Source organism: Phyllobates terribilis, unplaced genomic scaffold, assembly GCF_046119375.1.
Source record: "Phyllobates terribilis strain yellow unplaced genomic scaffold, ASM4611937v1 Scaffold_2__4_contigs__length_985480577, whole genome shotgun sequence".
Classification (NCBI taxonomy): domain Eukaryota; kingdom Metazoa; phylum Chordata; class Amphibia; order Anura; family Dendrobatidae; genus Phyllobates; species Phyllobates terribilis.
In genome coordinates this window covers 781,682,764-781,706,618 of record NW_027362762.1, presented here as the reverse complement: position 1 = coordinate 781,706,618, position 23,855 = coordinate 781,682,764, and the positions used below count along the sequence as shown (strand labels likewise).

The following is a 23,855-nucleotide window of genomic DNA, read 5'->3' as shown; positions in this document are numbered from 1 at the left end:
GAGGCACAAGCAGCTTCAAAAACTTGTCTGCTGCTATGACAAGGCTTTTTTGCCGCTGCTCTTTCAACCTGACGTAATTGCCTGTAGGAAAGAGTCCTCAATTTGCCCTTATCAGCACGCACACGTGTGTACTGTGAATCAGCTACATACTTCTTGATTGCCAAGACACTTCATCCTGATCATCGCACAATGTTGATTGTAGTCATGCCTTGACCTAAACACTCCACAATTTGTTGCTTCTCAGCAGCCGACACATCCTTTTTCTTTCCCATTTTGGCAGAAAATGTAGGCTGCTTAATAATGTGAGAGAGCCTTCTTAAGTAGTCTTGCCTTTCATTGGACACACCTGCCAAACTAATTAGCACAGGTGTCTGCAATTGCTTACAGTGATATAAAGAGCCCTGACACACATCACCATCAATGAGTTTAACTGACAAACAAACAAATTCTTCCCTTATCACTCCTAAACACTTTTTGTATAATAATTTGGAACGCAGTGTACATGTGCTTTTCCACAAAACACCAGTGGTTCACGTAGTGAATCTTACAGTTCTAACTTGCCAACCGTGGTCTGTATGGAGTTGTTCAATAAAGGGCCCAAAATTAAGATAACATAGATGGGAGAGGTCTCTATGAATAGGAATTCCTAAGTATTTGATACCCTGTGAGGGCCAGGCAAAGGGAAAGTTGGACTGGATGGAATCCTATATGGATTTGGGGAGGGAGACATCGAGGGCCTCAGACTTCGCTGCATTGATTTTAAAATTTTACCATGTAACAAAGTGATCTATTTCAGCCATAACAGCATGGATGGATATATGTGATTGAGTGATATATACTAGGACATCATCAGCAAATAGAGAGCACTTGTACTCGGTGCCTCCCACCTCAATCCACCTAATATTGGGGTTATGGCGAATTGATGAGAGCAGGTGCTCCGTCACTAGGATGTATAAGAGAGGGGACAGAGGACATCACTGCCTTGTACCATTGGTGATTGTGAAAGGTGATGAAAATGTTCTGACGCACCCCCTGGGCCTTGGGACACCCGGAGCCGGACCCTTTTTGGTGGATGCTGGTGGTTGTAGTCTTCGTAGCGGCGACCCAGTTCCGTGGCTCAGGGCGGTCAAACCAGTGGCGGAACTATTTATGTGGTTTTCATGTTTAAATGTCCGACTACGCCACCCGTGGATTGCGGTCAGAGTGAACCGCCGCTACAGGGCAGACCACTGAGGCTGGTGTTGTGGGTGCAGCAGAGCGTAGCATAACTCCCCACGGGAGGAGTATAGCCTCAGGGCAGTGTATGCGGAGGATGGGGGTGATGGTGCAGGGCAGCAGCAGTAACGACACGGAGTCAGTGATGCAGTTCAGGGCCTTTACTCACAGTTCTTATTATCCAGACCACGTCTGCAGGTAACGGCTGCCCACGTCGTACTGTGCTCACCAGGTGAGGGGCTCAGACAACTCCCAGATAACTTTGGAGCACTTCACAGGACCCCCTTTGTGTGTCCTTTGTCTGGCCTTTCTTACCAACACTTCTGTCCGGCTGCCTCGGGCCTCCTCTTGGTAAACTTGGCGCCAGTTTCCCTGACCCTATGTGGTGCCTTCCTAGCGGGTGTAGCGAGGGGCTGTGCCACATAAAATGTCAGAGCCTCCGGTTTCTAGCTGAGGGTCGTTTCCTGCCTTTTCCTGCCTCCACTAGTTCGGGGACCGGTCTCCCCCTTTGGCCTGACCCCTCCACGCAGGTGGATTCGGGCGTGCGGTGGCGACTCGCCCGTCCGCACCCCTGGGATCCCTTCATTCCTCGTTCCTGGAGCCTTCTCCGCTCCTCTTCCTTCCTTCTCCCTCTTCCAGGCCTGGGCCTCTGTTACTAGGCCCGCCTCCGGAGCAGAGCTCATGCAGAGCCCCTGCTCCCTGCCACTTCTGCTCAGACTTCTCTGCACTGAACTAAGATGGTGCCCACCTTTTATACTCCCTTCTCAATGCACCCAGGAACTTCTTCCTCCCAGCCAGGGACAGGGACTGTCGTGCCCATCTCAGGGGCATATTGGTCGCCCTGCCCCACGGCAATGTGGTGTAATGCATGCAGGTGTCGGGTCCTGATCCACACTCCATCCTTACCTGAGAGTGAGATATCACACCTCTGGGTGAGGTGCAATACGTCTGTAGCAACCGAGCCCTCAGGGTGCTACAGTTCCATTTATCTTCAGCCTAGGTGACGTATTGCGATACAGGGCCGTGATTTTGGCTATAAAAGGGTCCCCTAGACCCCTACCCCAAGCTTTTTAAGAGAATCATATATGGCGTGCCAGGAGACTCTATGGAATGCTTTCTCAGCATCCAACGAGAGTATCTAATTACAAATTTTTAACTGCATCTAGCCCAGGAAATACTTTGTGCCTAGTAGCAGTGTCTGCTAGTGAGCGGATTATCCCGGCTGTTAAGCAAGCTGCACCACCTGTAGTTTAGACACTTAATTTTTTCAAAGGAAATGCTTCGGGACCATGGGATACTTAGTGAAGAGCATCAGGAGGCACCCCAAGGCATAGGGGCTGGGACTGGCAGTAGGATGCCTTGCGGTGGACAGCCGAGCTCGATCCTTATAAAAGCTTTTTAACTGCAGCAGCTTTAGTGGACGCTACTGGAGCTGGAATTACCGCGGCTGCTGGCATGAGACTTGCCCTCCAATAGATCCTTGTAAATGGATTTAAAGTGTATTCATTCAAATTAGAGAGACAATTTAAATTAAAAAGCTTAGAGCTGCCTCCACCACAGGGGGGCTCGCTCGACCCACCAGCGGACAGGCACCAGTATTGGGAGAGGGGGGCTGGCCGTCAGGGTTCACCGCGGCTCTGGCACAAACCCGGCGACACCGAGGTGGCACGGGCAGGAGCGGATTGGCCGTGTCGGCTTCTCACTTTTTGGATTTTAGAAGGGCATGACATGCCTATATCTGTGTCTCCCCCTCCTTTTACTCCTCCACCTCTTTTATTTTCGCATGACTATATGTACTTGTCACTTTTCCATGTGTTAGTTATGTTTTCTGAGCAGTTTGTCAGCTTTTGGACACCTTTGAAGGTGTTTTCTATGTGTTTCTATGTGTTTTTGTTTGCCTGCCATTGGTTTTAACGGTGTTCGAAGGTGTTCGACGAACAGTTCGACGAACAGTTCGGCGAACACACGGGTGTTCGACGAACCGAACCGAACTCGAACACTACGGGGGTGGCTCAACACTAGTCAAAGCCCTAATTAGCATAGGAAAAGCGAACCTTATAAATGCTTTTTTTAAACATTAATTCAACTGAATAACATTACACAGGGCTGGTTAGGCAGGGAATTTAGTCATATTTATGTGAATGCTGACGGATTGGAGGGCATGGAGGACCTTACAGGTTCTCTTTAAGTGGTCATGTCCTCTACTGGAAAGTCAGATTGAGAGTATGTGCAAATGACATAAACGCTAAATAAAACACTGAAAAGAATGAACATATATACTCCAGTGTAAAAACAACTTGCTGTGCATATGTTCAGTCTTTTGAGCTTCTCTTCTCAGGTTTCTAAAGGCGACAAGCTGTTAAAAAGTGAGCATTTTATACTTCAGTTTTATTGAATGTAATTTAAATTAAAATAACTGGCGGCCAAAAGATTCTGGAAAAAATGACAGAAAAGAAGCTGATAGGGTCACTTTGGAACAAAAGTCTCCAGTGTATCCTGAAAAGTCTTCTGCCTGAATAACTCCGTTTTGCAGACGTCTAAAGACCTTGTATGCACATACCCTTTACATAGTAGATAAGGCACCCATACACATTAGATTAAAACTGGCCAAACCAGCCAAAATCGACGGGGTCAAATGACATTCTAATGTATATGGGTGCCTCTGACTGATGATGGTTTGGGAAGAAATGAATTTGGCATGTCCGATATGGGACTGTAGATCCTTTTATTCTCTAATAGATAAGCTGCCGCCAGAGATGACTGGCAGAAACTCTCTTATAGAGAACACGGGAGCATTCAGCAGAGCAAAAGCGCCTGTGCATGGCAGAGTTTGAAAAGCTGTCTAAAATGTATGGAGGCTTTAGTCAAACACCTGATCGATTGATATGGTATCCTCATTCAGATGGCTGTATTTTTAGTCTAACACACTGACCCTATGTTGATCTCGCACAAAATATAATTGAGTAAACATTACAATATCTACATTAATATATCACTAGAACCACTGTCAGTACATAACTAAATCACCAGAACCATCATCAATACATGAATTCAGCACCAGAACTATGTTGTTAAGGGTTTAAACATTAACTTTTGGGAGATATATATATTTTTTGGCTGTTTAATTTTGAGCAGAGTGGTGGGTTCTGGGTCCCCCATCAACTGCTCAATAAACCTCTTATAAGACAGGACTATGACTTTCTACTGCATCTACTCTGTGCAGTGTATGCTCTTCTGTCTCCTGATTTGTGCATTTCAACCTTGTTTTGAAGCGATTGGTGGGGTCTCATTTCTGAATCTCCCTATGAACTGCTCAAAATTAATGGGCCAAAGACATTAAAAAAAGTATCCCAAAAGTGTAGTTACTCTTTAAAGTGCATTCAAACTGTGACCGATAATCAGAAACCGAATATGGCCGCTTTGAGCATCCTCTCTGAGCAGCCTGTCAATCACTCGATGCACGGACAAAACCTTTGTTTGTGGGGTTAAATTATTTTTATACTTGCTTAAATATCATCATTCTTTGCAGCACATCATTTTGTCTAAACATGTGCTGCAGAGAACAATGCTATTTTTATGGGCACAGGACGATCATGTTACCAATTGTTCTGCCTGTCTAAACAGGCTATAAAAGCACCACTCCAGCGTTTTTTTTTTTTTTTTTCAGCGCTGGAGTGGTGGTTTTACTGTAAGGTCCCTGCTCCCTGCCTTCTACTCAACCTCCAGCGTCTTCGCCTTTTTTAAAGGTTGCTCCAGTCCCTCAATGGAGTGATCCACCAGGTCAAAAACTGCTGAAGACCGACAGGAGCGGCAGCGATAGAAGGGGAAGACTGCAGAGGGAAAGTATAAAAGAAGGGTCAGGAAACTTAGATTTAAACCATCATTCCAGTGGTAAAATATAAAAAAAGGCTGCAGTGGTGCTTTAAATAACTGCCGATTGGCTTCATAGAGCACATTGACAGTTGTAGAAATTGGCCAATATTAATGCTCCCTTACATCCAGGTACCTTATAGGTGACATCTTCTCTGATTAGAGTTCTTCTCATTCTTTCTTCTTCATCTGGTCCTGATACCACGATGCCTTTTCACAGCCAGAGCTCGCCTCTGCAGACTTTCCTCTTGTCTGGACTTCTGCAGCACATCCCGACACAATGCCCTTAAAAATAATAGTGTCAATTATAATGCTCCTGAATAAATATGACCACCCATGCTGTGCCCTAAATAAGCCCTACACTGTGCCCTGGAATAAATAATTGCCTCTCACTGTGCTCTCTGCACAAAAAAATGACCGCACATTGTCTCTCCTATGTTACATAGTCCACACTGTCCTCTGCTATAAAATATTCCCATCATACAATTCCCCTTTTTTTTACTATGACTACCACCATACTGTAAGCCCTAATTAACTACAGCCACCACACTGTCCTTCATTTTGAGTTATACTCAAAACACCTTCCTCCTTTTTGAACTATGACCTCCACATTGTTTCCCCTAAGGCTAACCCCCCCAATATGCCTCCACTCCATATTGGTCCCCCTCTTAACACTGTCCCCCCCACTCCATACTGAGCCTCCTCTTTACACAGTCCTTCCAATGCTTCCCCTTCCCATACAGATCCCCATACTGCCCCTCCTTCATAGAGGGCCCCAAGCTGCCCCATCTCCAGTCACAGACTCCCCATTCTGACCCATCTGTACACTGAGCTCCCCATATACTGCCCAATCTCCATATTGAGTCCCCACATACTGCCCCAACTCCATACAGAACTGACCCCATTCTGCTCCATCTCAATACTCATCCCCTTTACTGTCCCATTTCCACACAGTGACCCCAATACTGCCCCATCTTCATATAGAGACTCCCTATACTTCCCCATCTCCATAGTTCCCCTATACTGCCCCATCTCCATAGTGTCCCCTATACTGCCCATCTGCATGGAGTCCTTCCATACCATCCCAGCTCCACACAAAGACCCCATCACTGACCAATTTCTATATAGAAGCCCCCTATGCTTCCCCATCATCAGCCCTCCTATACTGCCACTTCTCCACACAGAGTCCCCCTATACAGCCCCATCTCTATACAGAATCCCCATATAATGCCCAATCCCCATACAGAACACCCATTACACTGTCCAATCTACATAGAGGCCCTACCTATACTGCCCCATCTCCATACAGAACCCCCTATACTGTCCCATCTTTATATAGAGCCACACTATACTGCCCCATGTTCATTTTAAGTTCATATTAAGCTTCCTCATACTGCAGCATCTCTATATAGCGCCCCCCCAGTACTGCACCATCTTCATATTAAACTGCCATACACTGCCCCATCTCCATATGCAGCCCCTTACACTGCAGCATCTCCATAACGACCCAGCTGTACTGCCGCATCCCCATACTGGTCCCTTTCCATAGTAAGCCCCTCTGTGCATTATATGCTCATGTCTTCAGCTCTGCAAGTGCTTTCCGTCTCCCAACTGCCGCTCATGCATCATCCAGTCTTTTTCGGTGCTCTGGTGATGTTTGCTGGGTGATGATATGACCTCATCACGCTGCACATCGGGCAGAGAGAAGATCCTGGAAGTGCCGGCGCTCGCATCTTCATTTGTATTCGCGTCTGTAATGATGAGAATACAAATTATTGCTAGCAGAACGTGCGCTGCCTCCCCCCACTCCCAGCATAGATGCCGATGCCGCGGAGAAGGGGGGGATTTTACAATTTTTCTTTTTTAGAACAAGCCAGTCCCACTTCCTGCAACCAGCACCATAGGCAACGGACCTCCAATGCCTAGTGTAAAATATGGCCCTGTGTATTACATAACTTTATGATTTATTCTTAATTGTTCAAAAAATGGTTGGCTGTCAGTAGTTCTTGATTAAAATGTACAGAATACATCTGTTGCAGGCCGTCTTGGGGTATTTATGGCAGTGATTATACGGGGCATCAGTGGAAGTTACGGAGGACATTTTTAGCATGTATACTGGATATATGCTTATGTGACTAACACAATGGAGTCGTCTGGGATTGAGTCCCTGTGTGGAGACCTCAAAGACTGAATCACAGCTTGCATACATTAGGGATGAATATATTTGGGAGCATCTGAGCTCCATAATGGAAATATTTAAAAGGCAAACACTTCTAAGGGAACATTGTTACTAAAACACAGGCAATGGGAAAAGTGCTGCCTTGGATGCCACTGAACATACCAAAATGTTTGGCTTGAGTTATTAATTCCACTAGTTTTTAAACTTTTAAGTCTTAGATGGTATTAAAAACTTGACAGGAGCTACGGATAAAATAGCTGTGCTAGGCCCACCAATATGTTAAAAATGCCTCAGTTGCTTATTATCCTCTTCACTCTTTTGCTGAGTTTTTTTTTTAGCATACCTGTAGCAGCTCATGTAAATTATGTTTATATGAGTTTATAGTACTATTCATTTATAATACTGACAGCTAAAATTATACATACCTTCTACTTTAACTGTATTCTGATAAACTAGGAGGAGAACAATCAAAAAAGTTTACTAAAAAGGTTAATCTGAAAATGATATTGCCAAATTTTGACCATTGCATAACCCAAGAGAAAACACTGCTATTTCCCTGAAGAAGAAAAAAACACCTAATGGATTAGGGCAGATTTAGTACAATATTGTGTTGTAACAACTGTAATGCCCCACTGAGTCAGCGACAGAACAGAAAATTTAGGGGTTTCCTAAGGTGTTATCCGTTACTTTTTTTTTAGTTTCCCAATGGGTTTGAACACTAATAGGCAGGTAGTTGCTGACTACCTTCTTGTGTTGTCCTACGACATTCTCTCCTACCTCGGAGGAAACACGCTGCGTTAAGCTGAGTCGGCTGTCAATCAACATGATGTCAGCACTCATGCCTCATCGATATAGCAGAGCGAACGAGAAGGACCTGCTCTGTCCACATAGGGTCACAGGAAGCAGGAGAATTGTATTTTTAATACAAATTAATGTTTTTAGAAAGGATGCCTATAAACATGAGAGTCATCTGATAAAATACAGAACTACAAATTTTCCATGATTGTCATGAGATTCTGGAAATTAGTCATAAATAAGTTACATATTCCCTCATGGACTTATAGTGCAGCAACAGGAAATATGAATTTTCTGCAGGTTACTATTGAAACTTACATGGACAAACATAACATATACAACATTCACACTGCTACTAATGCATTCACCCAAAAAGAGCAAAAAATATATATACTGTATATGCATGGGTGTGTCTATACTCTCTGAATAAGCGTACACAATGCCTCTCTCCCTCCCTCTCTAGGTAATATACAGTACAGACCAAAAGTTTGAACACACCTTCTCATTTAAAGATTTTTCTGTATTTTCATGACTATGAAAATTGTACATTCACACTGAAGGCATCAAAACTATGAATTAACACATGTGGAATTATATACTTAACAAAAAAGTGTGAAACAACTGAAAATATGTCTTATATTCTAGGTTCTTCAAAGTAGCCACCTTTTGCTTTGATGACTGCTTTGCACACTCTTGGCATTCTCTTGATGAGCTTCAAGAGGTAGTCACCGGAAATGGTTTTCACTTCACAGGTGTGCCCTGTCAGGTTTAATAAGTGGGATTTCTTGCCTTATAAATGGGGTTGGGACCATCAGTTGTGTTGTGCAGAAGTCTGGTGGATACACAGCTGATAGTCCTACTGAATGGACTGTTAGAATTTGTATTATGGCAAGAAAAAAACAGCTAAGTAAAGAAAAACGAGTGGCCATCATTACTTTAAGAAATGAAGGTCAGTCAGTCCGAAAAATTGGGAAAACTTTGAAAGTGTCCCCAAGTGCAGTTGCAAAAACCATCAAGCGCTACAAAGAAACTGGCTCACATGAGGACCGCCCCAGGAAAAGAAGACCAAGAGTCACCTCTGCTTCTGAGGATAAGTTTATCCAAGTCACTAGCCTCAGAAATCGCAGGTTAACAGCAGCTCAGATTAGAGACCAGGTCAATGCCACACAGAGTTCTAGCAGCAGACACATCTCTTCAACAACTGTTAAGAGGAGACTTTGTGCAGCAGGCCTTCATGGTAAAATAGCTGCTAGGAAACCACTGCTAAGGACAGGCAACAAGCAGAAGAGACTTGTTTGGGCTAAAGAACACAAGGAATGGACATTAGACCAGTGGAAATCTGTGCTTTGGTCTGATGAGTCCAAATTTGAGATCTTTGGTTCCAACCACCGTGTCTTTGTGCGACGCAGAAAAGGTGAACGGATGGACTCCCAGCATTACAGACCGATACCAGTCAGTGCGATTGCGGGGTGATTCTTTCATTGACTGGTGAGTTATTTCAGTGCCACTGTGCATACTTACACTCCCTATTTATGGGATGTATATTGTTGTATTTCATGATACAATGAAATATAATGAAGTAACGTATCGTGAAATACAACAATATACATCCCATAAATAGCGAGTGTAAGTATGTGACGCGCCCCTGGGCCTGTGTCGCGCTGCGTTGCGCACGCGGGAGCTTACCCGGAGCCGGATCTCTTGAGGGTTGTAGTCTCGTGGCGGTGACCCGGTCCGTGCCCAGGGAGTCAAACTGAGCGGCGATGTAACAGCGGTAGATGCAGGACGACTACGCCACCCGTTGAATGCAGCTATGGAGCTGCCGCTGCAGGACAGTCCGCTGAGGCCGGTGGATGGATGGTGCAGCGTAGATGGTATAACCCCCAACGGGAGGGGTATGGCCTCAGGGCAGCAGATGTGGATGATGGGGGTAGCAGGAACCACTCAGAGATGGTGTGGTGTAATTCAGGGTCTTTACTGGTAACAACGATAGACCCTCCCGGAGTACTTGCTAGTGAACGGGGCCTGGTCAGTCCTTGAGCAGATGGGATCTCCCCTGGCCAGGCGGAGTTGTAGGCCTCCCAAACTGACTGTACTCTTCTGGCTACCTTGCTAGAAGCGGATATAAGTAGCCCACGTCCCTGAGTGTACCGTGTGGTGCTCACCCGTATGGCCGGTGACTCGGGGCCTTCTAATGGCTTCGCTCCACGATGGCGGTGCTGGTCCCACGCGTGTGACCGTGCCTTCGGGTTTCTGGGCCTGAGGACCTGAAATCCCCTGCCGGTCGGCTTCTGCTGCTGGGTAAGAGTTAGTCCCCACAGCCTCGGACGCCGGGTCCGGTAAGAAAGCTTCTCAGTCAGGGCGAGCTCTGCAGCTGCCAGCCCCTGACTCGTAGTAATATTGCTCCCAATGAGCTTCTGCTGTTTCTTCCTATGCTGCTTCTCTGTCTCTACTCTCCTTGACTGACTAACCCTGCCTCAGCCCAGGGTTTATACAGGGGAAGTTCTTCCCCTCCCAAGACTGGGCAGGAGGTGTGGCATGCACAGGATCCCTGACCAAAGGACCTCCCACCTGCTCTCAGACATAACATTACATTACTGTGGAAAACCAGACCCCTGGGGTGCCACATTCCCCCCTAGTGAAATTTAGTACTCCGGGACTAAACATATTTTAGAAAAACATAACAAGATATAACAACAATAACAGTACAATAAGAAGAAACACATAAAGGTGGTCACGGCATGTCCGTAACCGGGTGCAGTCTTTGAAGAAAAGCAAGGTGTCCGTTTCACCAAAACAGGGAGACGTAACCAGGTAGGGGTCTGTCCTACCCCGAGTCCTTAACAGTCTTTTAGTCCATCCTGGGTTACGCTCCACTAACTGTACAAAGGATTCCCGGTAAATCCACCAAGGATTCCTAAAAATAACTGGAAACACAAAATTATACACAAGCACCAATACACAGATAAACATAAATAAAACAATTTATACACTTCAAATCCTCCAGCGTGCGGGTAACTGGCCTCTAGTGGCCCTAGTGGACCTACGGAGCTGACTGTCTGGCCCTGAACTACAGGGTGTAGGAGCTGTCAAGGGTAAACTGGGCAGCTGTCTACCGGCTCTTTGTCTCACTAGGGGTACGGCAGGCTCACTATAAGCAGAGGGTTGATCCTCCTGTTCTGCTTGTGTGGAGTCTTCTGCCTCCTGGACCGGCTGTTCTTCCAGCTCTACCTGTTGCTCCGTAGGTGCTTGGGATGCTGGTTGGAGGAAGGTGAGTACGGGTACCACAACTGCACCATTGACTTGAGTCCAAGACCGAGGGAAGTCTCCGAGCACAGTACTAACCATATCTTCCCTTTCCTCTACGGGTCGAGGGTCTTCTTGTTCCTCTTCAGGGTTCCTCAGTTGTTCGGGACACTTCTTCAGGTGGTCCCGGGATACAATGGCTGTGGTTTCCCCTCCGTCTTTACTGATGGTACAAACCTTCGGGTTCTCGTGGCTTGAGGGCAGTACTGTGTACGGGTCCTTCTCCCACTGGTCATCCAACTTGTGGAGCCGTCTCTTCCTCTTCAAGACCTGCTCTCCGGGTACCAGGGGAACAGCGGGAGCATACTGGTTGTAAGTTTTCTCTTGTCTTTCCCTAGCCTGACAGAGACTTCGCTCCACGCTCTCCTGTACTCTCCGGTACTGCTGCTGCCTCTCTGTGTCCCAGTCTGTTTCTGGTGAAGTGTCCTCGGGTGTCAGGACTCCCATTTCCAGGTCAACAGGTAACTTACCAGGTCTTGCCCTCATTAGGTAAGCCGGGGTACAGTTGGTGGAACCTACCGGGATGTGGTTGTATAGGTCCACCAGATCGGGCAACTTCTCAGGCCACAGACTGCGTTCTTCCAGGGGCAACGTTTTTAGAAGATCCATTACCACCTGGTTCATTTTCTCACAAAGTCCATTAGTTTGCGGATGGTAGGGTGTCGTCCTTATCTTCCGGCAGCCATACAGATTGCAGAATTCCTGGAAGACCTCCGCTTCAAAGGCAGGTCCCTGGTCCGTCAGCACTTGGTCCGGGTACCCGTGTGGACGGCAAAAGTGCTGCTGGAAGGCTCTAGCTGCTGTTTGAGCCGTTAAGTCCTTGACGGGGACGACAACCAGAAACCGGGAGTAATGATCCACGATGGTTAACGCGTAGACGTAGCCACTTCTGCTTGGGGTCAGTTTTACATGATCCAAGGCTACCAGTTCCAACGGTTGCCGGGTGACGATGGACTGCAGGGGAGTCTTCTGGCTGGCGCGGTCCTTCCTTCTCAGGTTGCACGGGCCACAGTCTCTGCACCACTTCTCGATGGTTCCCCTCATGCCTACCCAGTGGAACCGCTCGCGCAGCAGGAACTCCAGCTTCTTCCACCCGAAGTGTCCAGCTCCGTCGTGGTATGCCTCCATCACCATGGCTGCGTCTCTTCGTGGCACCACTACTTGCCAGAGTAATTCATGCGTCCGGGAGTTAACCATTCTGCGGCACAACTTCCCTTTGTAAAGGAACAGTCGACTCTTCTCTGCCCATAGTTGTTTGGCTTCCTCCGGAGCGTCTGGTTCAAGGCGAGCCTCCGGCCGAGTCAGCATCTCCTTCACCAGTCGGACGGCAGGGTCGCTGTCTTGCGTTTCCGCCCAGTTGTAGTGGGGTAAGGGGTTCAACGTAGCAGCCTGCTTACTCCTTACCCGGTGGGAATACTGGATAGTCCCATGACGGTGGAACGCAGGGAGTTCAACTTCTTCCAGTCCCTCCGGATCTTCTCCTCCGTCCGGCAGGTTGGGCATCCTGGACAGGGCGTCCGCGTTGGTATTGGAGCGTCCTGCCCGGTATTTGATTGTGAACTCGTAGTTGGACAGACGGGCCATAAACCTCTGCTCCAGGGCACCGAGTCTTGCCGTGTCCAGGTGTGTCAACGGGTTGTTATCCGTGTACACGGTGAACCGGGAAGAAGCGAGGTAATGCTTAAAGCGCTCGGTGACTGCCCATACTACGGCCAGGAACTCTAACTTAAATGAGCTGTAATTCTCGGGGTTCCTTTCGGTGGGTCGCAGTTTTCGGCTGGCGTAGGCGATTACTCGTTCCTTCCCCTGCTGGATCTGGGACAGTACGGCTCCTAGCCCGATGTTACTGGCGTCGGTGTAGAGGATAAAGGGCTGGCTATAATCCGGGTACGCCAGGATTTCGTCCCCCGTGAGGGCCATCTTCAGCTGGCGGAAGGACTCTTCTTCCAGCTCCTCCCATTTGAAGGGCGGCTTCTGGTTCTTGGCCTTCCGGGACTGGCCTATCAGGAGGTCCTGCATAGGTGCTGCCTTTTTGGTGAAACCGGGAATAAACCTTCGGTAGTAGCCTACCAACCCGAGGAACTGCCGCACTTCTTTTACGCTGGAGGGGCTTGGCCATTCCTTAATTGCGGTGATCTTATCAGGGTCGGGAGCCACTCCGTCAGCGCTCACCACGTGTCCCAGGTACTGCACCTTTGGTTTCAGGAGGTGACACTTGGAGGGTTTCACCTTTAGGCCGTAACTTGCCAGAGCTTCGAACACTTCCGCCAGGTGTTTCAGGTGGTCCTCATACGTCTTGGAATATACGATGACATCGTCCAGGTACAACAGGACCGTCTCGAAGTTTCTGTGGCCCAGACAACACTCCATTAGTCGTTGGAAGGTTCCCGGTGCGTTGCAGAGTCCGAACGGCATGCAGGTGAACTCGCTAAGTCCCATCGGGGTGGTGAAGGCGGTCTTCTCCCGGTCCGCCTCTGCTACAGGAACCTGCCAGTACCCGCTAGTGAGATCCAAGGTAGAGAAGAAGTTAGCAGATCTTAAAGCAGCCAATGACTCCTCTATCCTTGGTAAGTGGTACGCATCCTTGTGTGTGATACGATTGATTTTCCGGTAATCTACACACATCCTCATGGTGTTGTCTTTCTTTCGGACTAAGACTAGTGGAGCTGCCCAGGGGCTACAGCTATCCCTGATCACCCCAGCCTCCTTCATGTCTCTAAGCATCCCCTTGGCGTGTTGGTAGTGGGCAGGGGGTACGGGTCGATACCTCTCTTTTATAGGAGGATGGTCTCCCGTGGGGATGTGGTGTTCTACCCCCTTGACTCGCCCGAAGTCTAACGGGTGTTTACTGAACACTCTCTCGTACTCCTGAACCACCCGATAGACTCCTTGTTTCTGGTGTGCGGGAGTGGAGTCAGTACCCAGATGTAGTTGCTGACACCAGTCCTCCATGTTTTTCTTAGAGCCGTTACCTTCCTCCGGGTGAGATGGAGGCAAGGGTTCCACAGATTGTATAGAATTTTGGTTAATGGTATATAATTTGGCTAGCGTGGCATACCGGGGCAGGTACACTTCCCTCTCCCCGATATTTATTATGCGAACGGGCACCCTCCCATGGCGTACATCAACCACCCCCCGTGCTGTCAAAATGGTGGGCCTACTGTCCGAGTAAACTGGTTCTACCATTGCCTGGTAATCTCTACCTCTCAGACCAATAGCTGCCCGGCACCAAATCATCATTTCACTTTTTGGGGGCATGGCAATAGGAAAAGGGTCACACATTCTTACGCTACCAATCTCACCGCCGGAGAGTTCCACCTGTTGCCGTCGCATCAGTGCCCGGATCTCTTTCTGGAGCACCCGCTGCTCGCCGGAGCTGGCGTTCTTGGCAACCTGCTGTAAAAGGAAAATCACCTCTGCAAGACAATTTTCAATTACATTAGTTCCTAGAGTTATTTTTGGGTGACTCTCATGTTTGTCAATATCTACAATGATCAGTCCCTGTGCTGCCAGTTCGACTCTACCGATTTTGATGGTCACCTCTTTAAATCCGATCTGTGGCACAGGCTGGCCATTGCTGGCGATGATACTCAAGTCGTCGTCAGGGTAGCGGGTAATATCCGAGTCATTCCAGTACTGCTTAAAGAGCACGTACGGGATGGTGGTGACCTGTGACCCGGTGTCCAGTAGGGCACTCATGGGAATGCCATCCAGTACCACAGGCAAGACTGGACGTCCTCCCACATATCTGTCGCGCCAGTTCGATGGGCCTGGTGATCTTTTTCCTGGGGGTTGGCCCTCTACCCCAGGTTGTGCCCGTTTAAAGAACAGTACCTTGCCATATGTCCAGGTTGATTGCAGCGGCGGCAGATGGGTCGTCCGTCCTCGCTGTATCGGTCACTGGGTCTTCCTCTGGCCGGTGGGGTCCTCCTTGGTCGACGCCACGGGATGTCCTCCGGTCCGGATGCCAGCTGGATCTTCCCTGGGGTGGAAGCCTGTAAAGACTGCACAGTTCGGGTTAGCGCAGCAACGCTCTTAGCTAGCTCTTGGACCTGATGGTGTAGGTCTGGAGCCGGGTCATTGTCCAAAGCCTGCGCATCAGCTCCCACAGGCCCTGCCGACAAGGGCGCCGCCTCCTGGTGGTAAGTGATAGCAGGGCGCTTGTGGGTCACAACGCCACCCGGTGCCGGTTCTCGGAGCACCCGGATGGCTCTGTCCTTGAACTGTGCAAAGCCCAGATGGGGATCCTGTAAGGCCATTGCCCGCAACTGGGTTCGGTGGGTATTACAATACAGTCCCTCTATAAACTGTTCGGTCAACAGCCTGTCCTCGTTTCCCACTCCATCAGGGTCGGTCTGCTTAATGGCCCTCAGGGCCTCTTGTAGGTTTAGTGCATAGTCCCTTATACTCTCATGCGCTCGCTGCTTGCACCCGTAGAATCTAAGCTTAATCTCGGCTGAGGTGCGGGTATCAAAGGTGTCCTTCAGCCGGGTTAGTATCCCTGCGACAGTCTTCCTCCCAGGTGGCCAGGATTTTACTTCCCTTTTGGCTGCCCCGGTTAGTTGGGCCACCAGGATGCTCACTTTTTGCTCTTCTGTGAGGGGGTACACCTGGAAGAGGCTATCCAGCTTTTCTCTAAAGTCATGCAGGGTATGTGACTCCCCTGAGTACTGGGGTAGCCAAGCTGCTCCCGGGATATAGGGCATGGTGAAGGGCATAACTGCAGCAGCGGTAGCGCTGGCGGGGGTTGAGGCAGTGAAGCTCTCCTCCGTATCCGACATCTTCCTCCCCCCTAGTGGACCGTGGCCTACCTTGCGATGATCCTGTTCCGTAGGCCGCGGCTCCGCAGTGGATCGTCAGGGTTGAGGACCTTCCGTCGCGCTCCTGTGACGTCGGTGTCTGCTGGGCTCCTTCCAGGACCTTACGCAACGTCCGGACGTGAGGCGGGGCTTCAGTTCTCGCGCGCTTTCGGAGTCCACGCCCCTCTTCTTCCCGCGCGGCGTCCTCAAGATGGCGTCCAACGGCGGGAAAACTCCACGGATGGCGGGAAGAAGGCTGAAGATGGCGCCGGATGGCGGGAATCTTCACAGATGGCGGGAAGAAGGCTGAAAATGGCGCCGGATGGCGGGAATCTTCACCGATGGCGGGAAAACTTCACGGATGGTAAGTTTTAAAAGTCTCTTTTTCAGGCCCGCAGTACCCGGTGGTTGCGGGCACGAAATCCTGCCGACTACGCCAAAGTTGACGCGCCCCTGGGCCTGTGTCGCGCTGCGTTGCGCACGCGGGAGCTTACCCGGAGCCGGATCTCTTGAGGGTTGTAGTCTCGTGGCGGTGACCCGGTCCGTGCCCAGGGAGTCAAACTGAGCGGCGATGTAACAGCGGTAGATGCAGGACGACTACGCCACCCGTTGAATGCAGCTATGGAGCTGCCGCTGCAGGACAGTCCGCTGAGGCCGGTGGATGGATGGTGCAGCGTAGATGGTATAACCCCCAACGGGAGGGGTATGGCCTCAGGGCAGCAGATGTGGATGATGGGGGTAGCAGGAACCACTCAGAGACGGTGCGGTGTAATTCAGGGTCTTTACTGGTAACAACGATAGACCCTCCCGGAGTACTTGCTAGTGAACGGGGCCTGGTCAGTCCTTGAGCAGATGGGATCTCCCCTGGCCAGGCGGAGTTGTAGGCCTCCCAAACTGACTGTACTCTTCTGGCTACCTTGCTAGAAGCGGATATAAGTAGCCCACGTCCCTGAGTGTACCGTGTGGTGCTCACCCGTATGGCCGGTGACTCGGGGCCTTCTAATGGCTTCCGCTCCACGATGGCGGTGCTGGTCCCACGCGTGTGACCGTGCCTTCGGGTTTCTGGGCCTGAGGACCTGAAATCCCCTGCCGGTCGGCTTCTGCTGCTGGGTAAGAGTTAGTCCCCACAGCCTCGGACGCCGGGTCCGGTAAGAAAGCTTCTCAGTCAGGGCGAGCTCTGCAGCTGCCAGCCCCTGACTCGTAGTAATATTGCTCCCAATGAGCTTCTGCTGTTTCTTCCTATGCTGCTTCTCTGTCTCTACTCTCCTTGACTGACTAACCCTGCCTCAGCCCAGGGTTTATACAGGGGAAGTTCTTCCCCTCCCAAGACTGGGCAGGAGGTGTGGCATGCACAGGATCCCTGACCAAAGGACCTCCCACCTGCTCTCAGACATAACATTACATTACTGTGGAAAACCAGACCCCTGGGGTGCCACATATGCACAGTGGCACTGAAATAACTCACCAGTCAATGAAAGTTACTTCATTTAGCTACACTTGTATTGGTTCACACTGATTGATATCTGTCAGTAATATTGGGGGCATATCTTGCTATATGTCCCGCTACACTATCATATCTGTATTCTTTGCCTGCATCATGTAAAAAAAAAATCCTTCATCAGCTTTGATTATCTTGTGTCCTACTGTTTTAAAATATTTTAATTATATTTAATAAAAGTTATTTTTATTGAGTTTATTGTTGCCTTGCACTCATTCTCTGTAGTTTTTCTATATAAATTTACATAGAGAAAGAAACAATAGTGTACATATATACATTGAGCATAAACACCTGCAAAAAGAAGAAATAATAATACAAAGGCTAATTTATTTTTATTAATTAACACAATGGAATCTAAGTGAACAAAATAGAAATCAAAACAAATCAATATATTGGGTGCTTTAAAAACAGCATTAAGCCAGTTTCATATGTTCATATATTTCCAGTACCAGAAAAAATGAGGCCGGAGATATCCGTGTCCCTTGTGTCTGTGTGTGTATAACTTGTGGCAACTGTGTGCCGCCCGTGTGCCGCATCAGGATCACACAGACAGTGCCTGGGAATCAGCGCTACAGTTAGCGCTGTTCCCAAGCGCTGGGTGCTGAACGCTACCCTCATCATGATTCCCTGCCGGCGCTGCGATCAGCATCAGCAGGGGCAATAATGAGGGTAGCAGTAGTCTGCTCCCGCAGTGTCCCGGTGTAAAAATAAGAATAAAATAATAAAATCCATATACTCACCAGTCCTAAGTGTCCCCCACTGTAATCCTCTGACCGCTGACATCGAAGGAGCAGGGGAGAATGAGCTGTAGCGGCTCATACTACCCGGCTCTCTGCTGATCAGTTGCATGGATTACAGCAGGGGATACTTAGGTGTGTATATGGATTTTTGTATTTTAAGCCAGTCCGTGTCCAGTGTGTGTCACACGGAAGTTCAGCGTGAGACACTTTTGAGGACCGTGCATCCGCAAAATACGGACATGTCAGTGTGTGGAGCACACGGACACACAGTCTGTGGAAACACACTGACATGTGCGCAGACCCATAGATTTGAATGGGTCTGTGTGTGTCAGTGTCTCCAGTATCTGTGGAAACTGTTACCACACGTACTGGAAACACGGACGTGTGAAAGAGCCCTTAAAGCGTAAAGTCTTCTAGGTACACTAGGTTTTCCTGTTGTAGAATGAAGTTAGAGTCCAGCAGATGCCTTCCTGATGGTTTTGTATGAAGGATAAATTCTTACCGATATTTTTTAGCATTGAAGACATCATTAATTAGTCTTGTCAAAATTTTGGAAATTGTTCTTGTGTTCAGTGAGATATTGATTAAAGTCTTACTTTTCAAAAGGGAGTGTACTCATTTATTCTGAGCACTATATATAATCTGTAAAAATAATTGAATTCTCAAATATGAGATATTTAATTGAAATCTAATACAATTAAGGGAAATATAAAAGCTAAATAAAAGCACTGTACTAAGCAGACTGTAATAATAAATATAGCAGGATGTAAAATAAAAATATAAACAGTTGTAAAAAAGCCAACACATTGGAAACACTTGTCATGACAGCTCTCCTCAGCCTGCCAGGTCTCCTCCCCTTGTGGAGATATGTATCGCCGCACTTATTGGACCTGTCTTTGTCAGATAAAGCACAGTGAGGACTTTCACAAGTTTTATTTGTTAGACGATGTTGTCTGTCTTCTTTACAAAAACATCTGGAAACAATTATACTGAGGTGAGTGAATAATGAACAAACCCGACAAAGCAATGGAGAGAATGTAAAGGGGTTGGTTAAGGTTAGAGTTAAAAATGAGTAGGCAAAAAATAAGCAAAAAAGTGTAATAAACAGAGGAAGCAGGAAATGAAACACAAACTGTGTTCATTCTATGCTGGTAAAAGCCTCTGCAGTTATCTCATACTTCCAGAAGTAACCAGCATTAAAAAAAATATCTTTGAGCATTTACCTAATTAATATTCTATTTTAACAAAGGTATGAAAAGATTATTTGTGTGGATATAAATTGATCTTGGGTATAAATTTAAAAAATATTCGAGAAAATATATCGAGACCTCTCCCCAAAATTGTCAGTTCTGATTATATAAAGTTCACAAAAAAAGTGTACACCACTAATAAATGTATTATACGAAGGGAAACAGAGAGAAAGGAGGGAAAAGAATGAGAATGTTTGGGAAATTGGGAACTGGTGATCAGTTTGACATTTATAATCTCTTTGATAAGTTGAGGGAAAATGGCTGTGGTCCCCTCTAGGATGGTAATGCAGTCAAAAAATTGTCAGAAACTACTCACCAAATTTTCAGGGACTCTAGAGTGTTATTGGGATAGCTGTGACACAGACATAATCATGCTTATGCATGTACCCCTATTTTGCACCACTAAGCCGCTAGCTGCTCCTTTTAATTATGCAGACAGTGAATGATGTAGATTAAGGTTTAATAAACATTAATATTAGAGTTGGGTGAACTTGCTTGGATAAGGGGTAATCGGTGCACGCTCGGGTGCTAACAGAGTATCTTCTGCGTGCTTGAAAAATATGTTCGTGTTGCCGTGACTGTTGGACAGCCGCACCACATCCAGGGATTGCTTGTTTGTTAGGCAATCCCTGCATATGTTGTGGATGTCTAACAGCCGCGAGACATGCAGCCGCGGCGACACTAATATAGATGCCGAGTATGCCGAAAATATGCTATTAGCATCTGAGCGTGCACGGATAACCCCTTATCCAAGCACGTTCGTGCAACACTAATTAATATCTATCACCCACTCTGATTATATTTTATATTGTTCTATTTTATGAGCTTTGCTTTTATCTTGCGCTGCAATAATGTAAAGTATTTAATTCCTTACAATTTGGAATAATTCATACTATTGCTGCATGTGGTATTTCATTTCGTAACACAGCATTAGAATGGTAATTATATCATCCCAGATTTGGAAAGATAAATTGGTGTGCCATGTAAAAAGCAACCACTAATTGCAGCGCTGTATAAATTACACATGTCTTCAAAATCTGCCAACCAGCAATGGTTGTAGTTGCAAGCACTCCCAATATGACCAGTACTGCATGGGGGTAGTCACTGCCCTGTGGCACATGGGCTGCATAACCTTGAGTGTGTCTCTGTATCCCTGTAGTATAACTATTCATATTTTTTTTTATTAGGCATTGCTTATATAGCTCTGTCATATTCTACAGTGCTTTACATGCATTATCAACACTGTTCGCAGTGTGGGAGGAAATCGGAACACCTGGAGGAAACCCACGCAAACACAGGGAGAACATACAAACTGAACATACAAACTATTTGCCAATGTTGTCCTCGGTTGGACTTAAACCCAGGACCCCAGTGCTGCAATGCTGATTACTGAGCCACCGTGCTGCCCATGCTGATTCCTATATAGATCACTGGACACTGTCCCAACGCATTTTTTCCCGGCAGATTGTTTTTTTCCAAGCTGCCTAAAATACTGGCTCTGTCCCTTAGAAGTAGCCAACATACCGGAGAAATGCGCATCAGTACGATGTCCTGGCGATCAATATAGGAACAGTTATACTATAGGTATACACAGACACACTCATTGTTATGCTTCCCATGTGTCCCAGGGCTACGGCTATCCTCATTCAGCGCTGGTCAGTCACAGTGGGGGGACTGGGAGTACTTGTTACAACAACCAGTGCTGCACTAACCATTCTCACCCTCCACGCAGCACTCCAGCTGATCAATTAAACCCACGCTGCCGGATATTGAATACCTGAATATACAGCCCTGCAATAAGTGGTTGGCTTCTACATGGCACACCAATTTATCAATCAAATTAATGCCGCATTACAAAAATGAATACCACATGCGATAATTGTATGATTTATTCCAAATTGTAAGGAATGAAATACCTTACATTATTGTAGCGCAAGTTACAAGCACGATGCATACAAAAAAGAGATACAGGTGCATCTCACTAAGCTAGAATATCATCAAAAAGTTAATTTCTTTCAGTTCTTCAATACAAAAAGTGAAACTCATATATTATGTAGAGTCATTACAAGCGGGGTGATCTATTTCAAGTGTTTATTTCTGTTAATGTTGATGATTATGGCTTACAGCCAATGAAAACACAAATTATCTCAGTAAATTAGAATACTTTATAACAACAGCTGGAAAAATGTTTTTAAAATCCGAAATGTTGGCCTACTGAAATGTATGTTCAGTAAATGCACTCAATACTTGGTCGGGGCTCCTTTTGCATCAATTGTTGCATCAATGCGGCGTGGCATGGAGGCGATCAGCCTGTGGCACTGCTGAGGTGTTATGGAAGCCCAGGTTGCTTTAGTAGCAGCCTTCAGCTTGTTTGCATTGTTGGCTCTGGTTTCTCATCTTCCTCTTGACAATACCCCATAGATTCTCTATGAGGTTAAGGTCAGGCGAGTTTGCTGGCCAATCAAGCACAGTGATACTATTGTTTTTAAACCAGGTATTGGTACTTTTGGCAGTGTGGACAGGTGCCAAGTCCTGCTGGAGAATGAAATTTCCATCTCCAAAACGCTTGTCGGCAGAGGGAAGCATGAAGTGCTCTAAAATTTCCTGGTAGACGGCTGCTCTGACTTTGATCTTAATAAAACACAGTGGACCTACACCAGCAGATGACATGGCTCCCCAAACCATCACTGATTGTGGAAACTTCACACTAGACTTCAAGCAGCTTGGATTGTGTGCCTCTCCACTCTTCCTCCAGACTCTGGGATCTTGATTTCCAAATGACCTTGTGGAGTGTGTCAATGCCTGTCTTCTGGACATCTGTCAAGTCAGCAGTCTTCCCCATGGTTGTGGAGCCTACTGAAACAGACTAAGGGACCTTTTTGAATGCTTAGGAAGCCTTTGCAGGTGTTTTTTGTTAATTATTGTAATTTACTGAGATAATGACTTTTGTGTTTTCATTGGCTGTAAGCCATAATCATCAACGTTAACAGAAATAAACACTTGGAATAGATCACTCTGTTTGTAATGACTCTGTATAATATACGAGTTTCACTTTTTGTATTGAAGAACTGAAATAAATTAAGTTTTTGATGATATTGTAATTTAGTGAGATGCACCTGTATGTAATGATCAGGATGGGTGATAAGGATTAATGTGTCACATTGATATCTATCTTATGTTGTCTGTATAATTAATAGGAACTGATAGTGGTGCAAACCTGAGGTATGGTTATAAGCATGGGTATTGTTTGTGTCACAATTATCCCAATAACACTCCACAGTCCCTGAAAAATTGATGAGAAGTTTCTAACAACTTTTTTTACTATTTTACTATTTTACCATCCTATGGGGGACTACAGTCGTTTGCCATGTAACAGTAAAGGAGATTATAGATGGCAAAGCCATTGCCAGGTCTCAATTTTTTTTATAATCACAATATTTTAAATAAAATTATTATTAAATAAAAGTTAGTTTTTATACTTGCTCACATCCTTTTCCTCCCCCTCTCCATTTCCCTTCACATGAATAATTCTAAAAATATTCATTAACTGTTTTAAATAATATAAAGAGCAATTCCCTAATATTATGACCTTACCCACAAGAGCACCGCAATAATCATATGTTCAATTTGCAATAATTATTTTTCTATTAACTTTATATTTTTCTTTTCACTTGATTACCTATGTTACTAAGGAAAAAAGCAATTTAGTCATCAATTTTTATTCTGATATCAGCTCCCTTAAAGCAATCGGAGCTCCATTTCTACAGAGCTCCCCCCTGACTCAAGCCGCAGTTGTCTTAACTGGAAACATACTCTATTCAGGCAAAAACTATCCCAGTCCTGTGTCAACCTGTGACACAAGAGGAAGTTACAAGTGTCTGACTTACATAATAACTGTAACACAGTGTCTACAGCTTGTTATGGGTTTTTACTGTACCTATCCAGTAAAAAGTGTCCCCAATAGTATGTGGGGGAGGGAAGGGAACAAAGAGGTTTATACAATGTATTATTCATTTTGGCATTTATGATTGGATATTGTGTTACCTATGTATTCTTCCCTAGAAACATGTAGATGTGCAAGAATTGTGCACACAATTACCCTACAGGGCCACCGCAGGAGAAATCAAAGGGTTGGTCCTCTAGGTAAAATGTCCTTTCTAAATACCTTTATTTACATCTTAACAACTTTTGAAATTAGCTTTA

The 23,855-nt window shown here is 46.5% G+C and overlaps 1 protein-coding gene across 2 annotated transcripts in view; it reads left to right on the top strand.

The window, feature by feature from the left end:
• Window positions 1-23,855, top strand: part of LOC141228954 (interleukin-5 receptor subunit alpha-like) — a 231,413-nt gene that overhangs the window by 23,908 nt on the left and 183,650 nt on the right. The window contains exon 1 of one of the 2 annotated variants that reach the window (XM_073667368.1): window positions 19,262-19,396. The exons of the other annotated variant lie outside the window; for it this stretch is intronic. The gene's annotated coding sequence lies outside the window, so the exon portion shown is untranslated. Of the gene's footprint in view, window positions 1-19,261; window positions 19,397-23,855 lie in introns of those variants that run through there. 2 annotated transcript variants of the gene reach the window in all.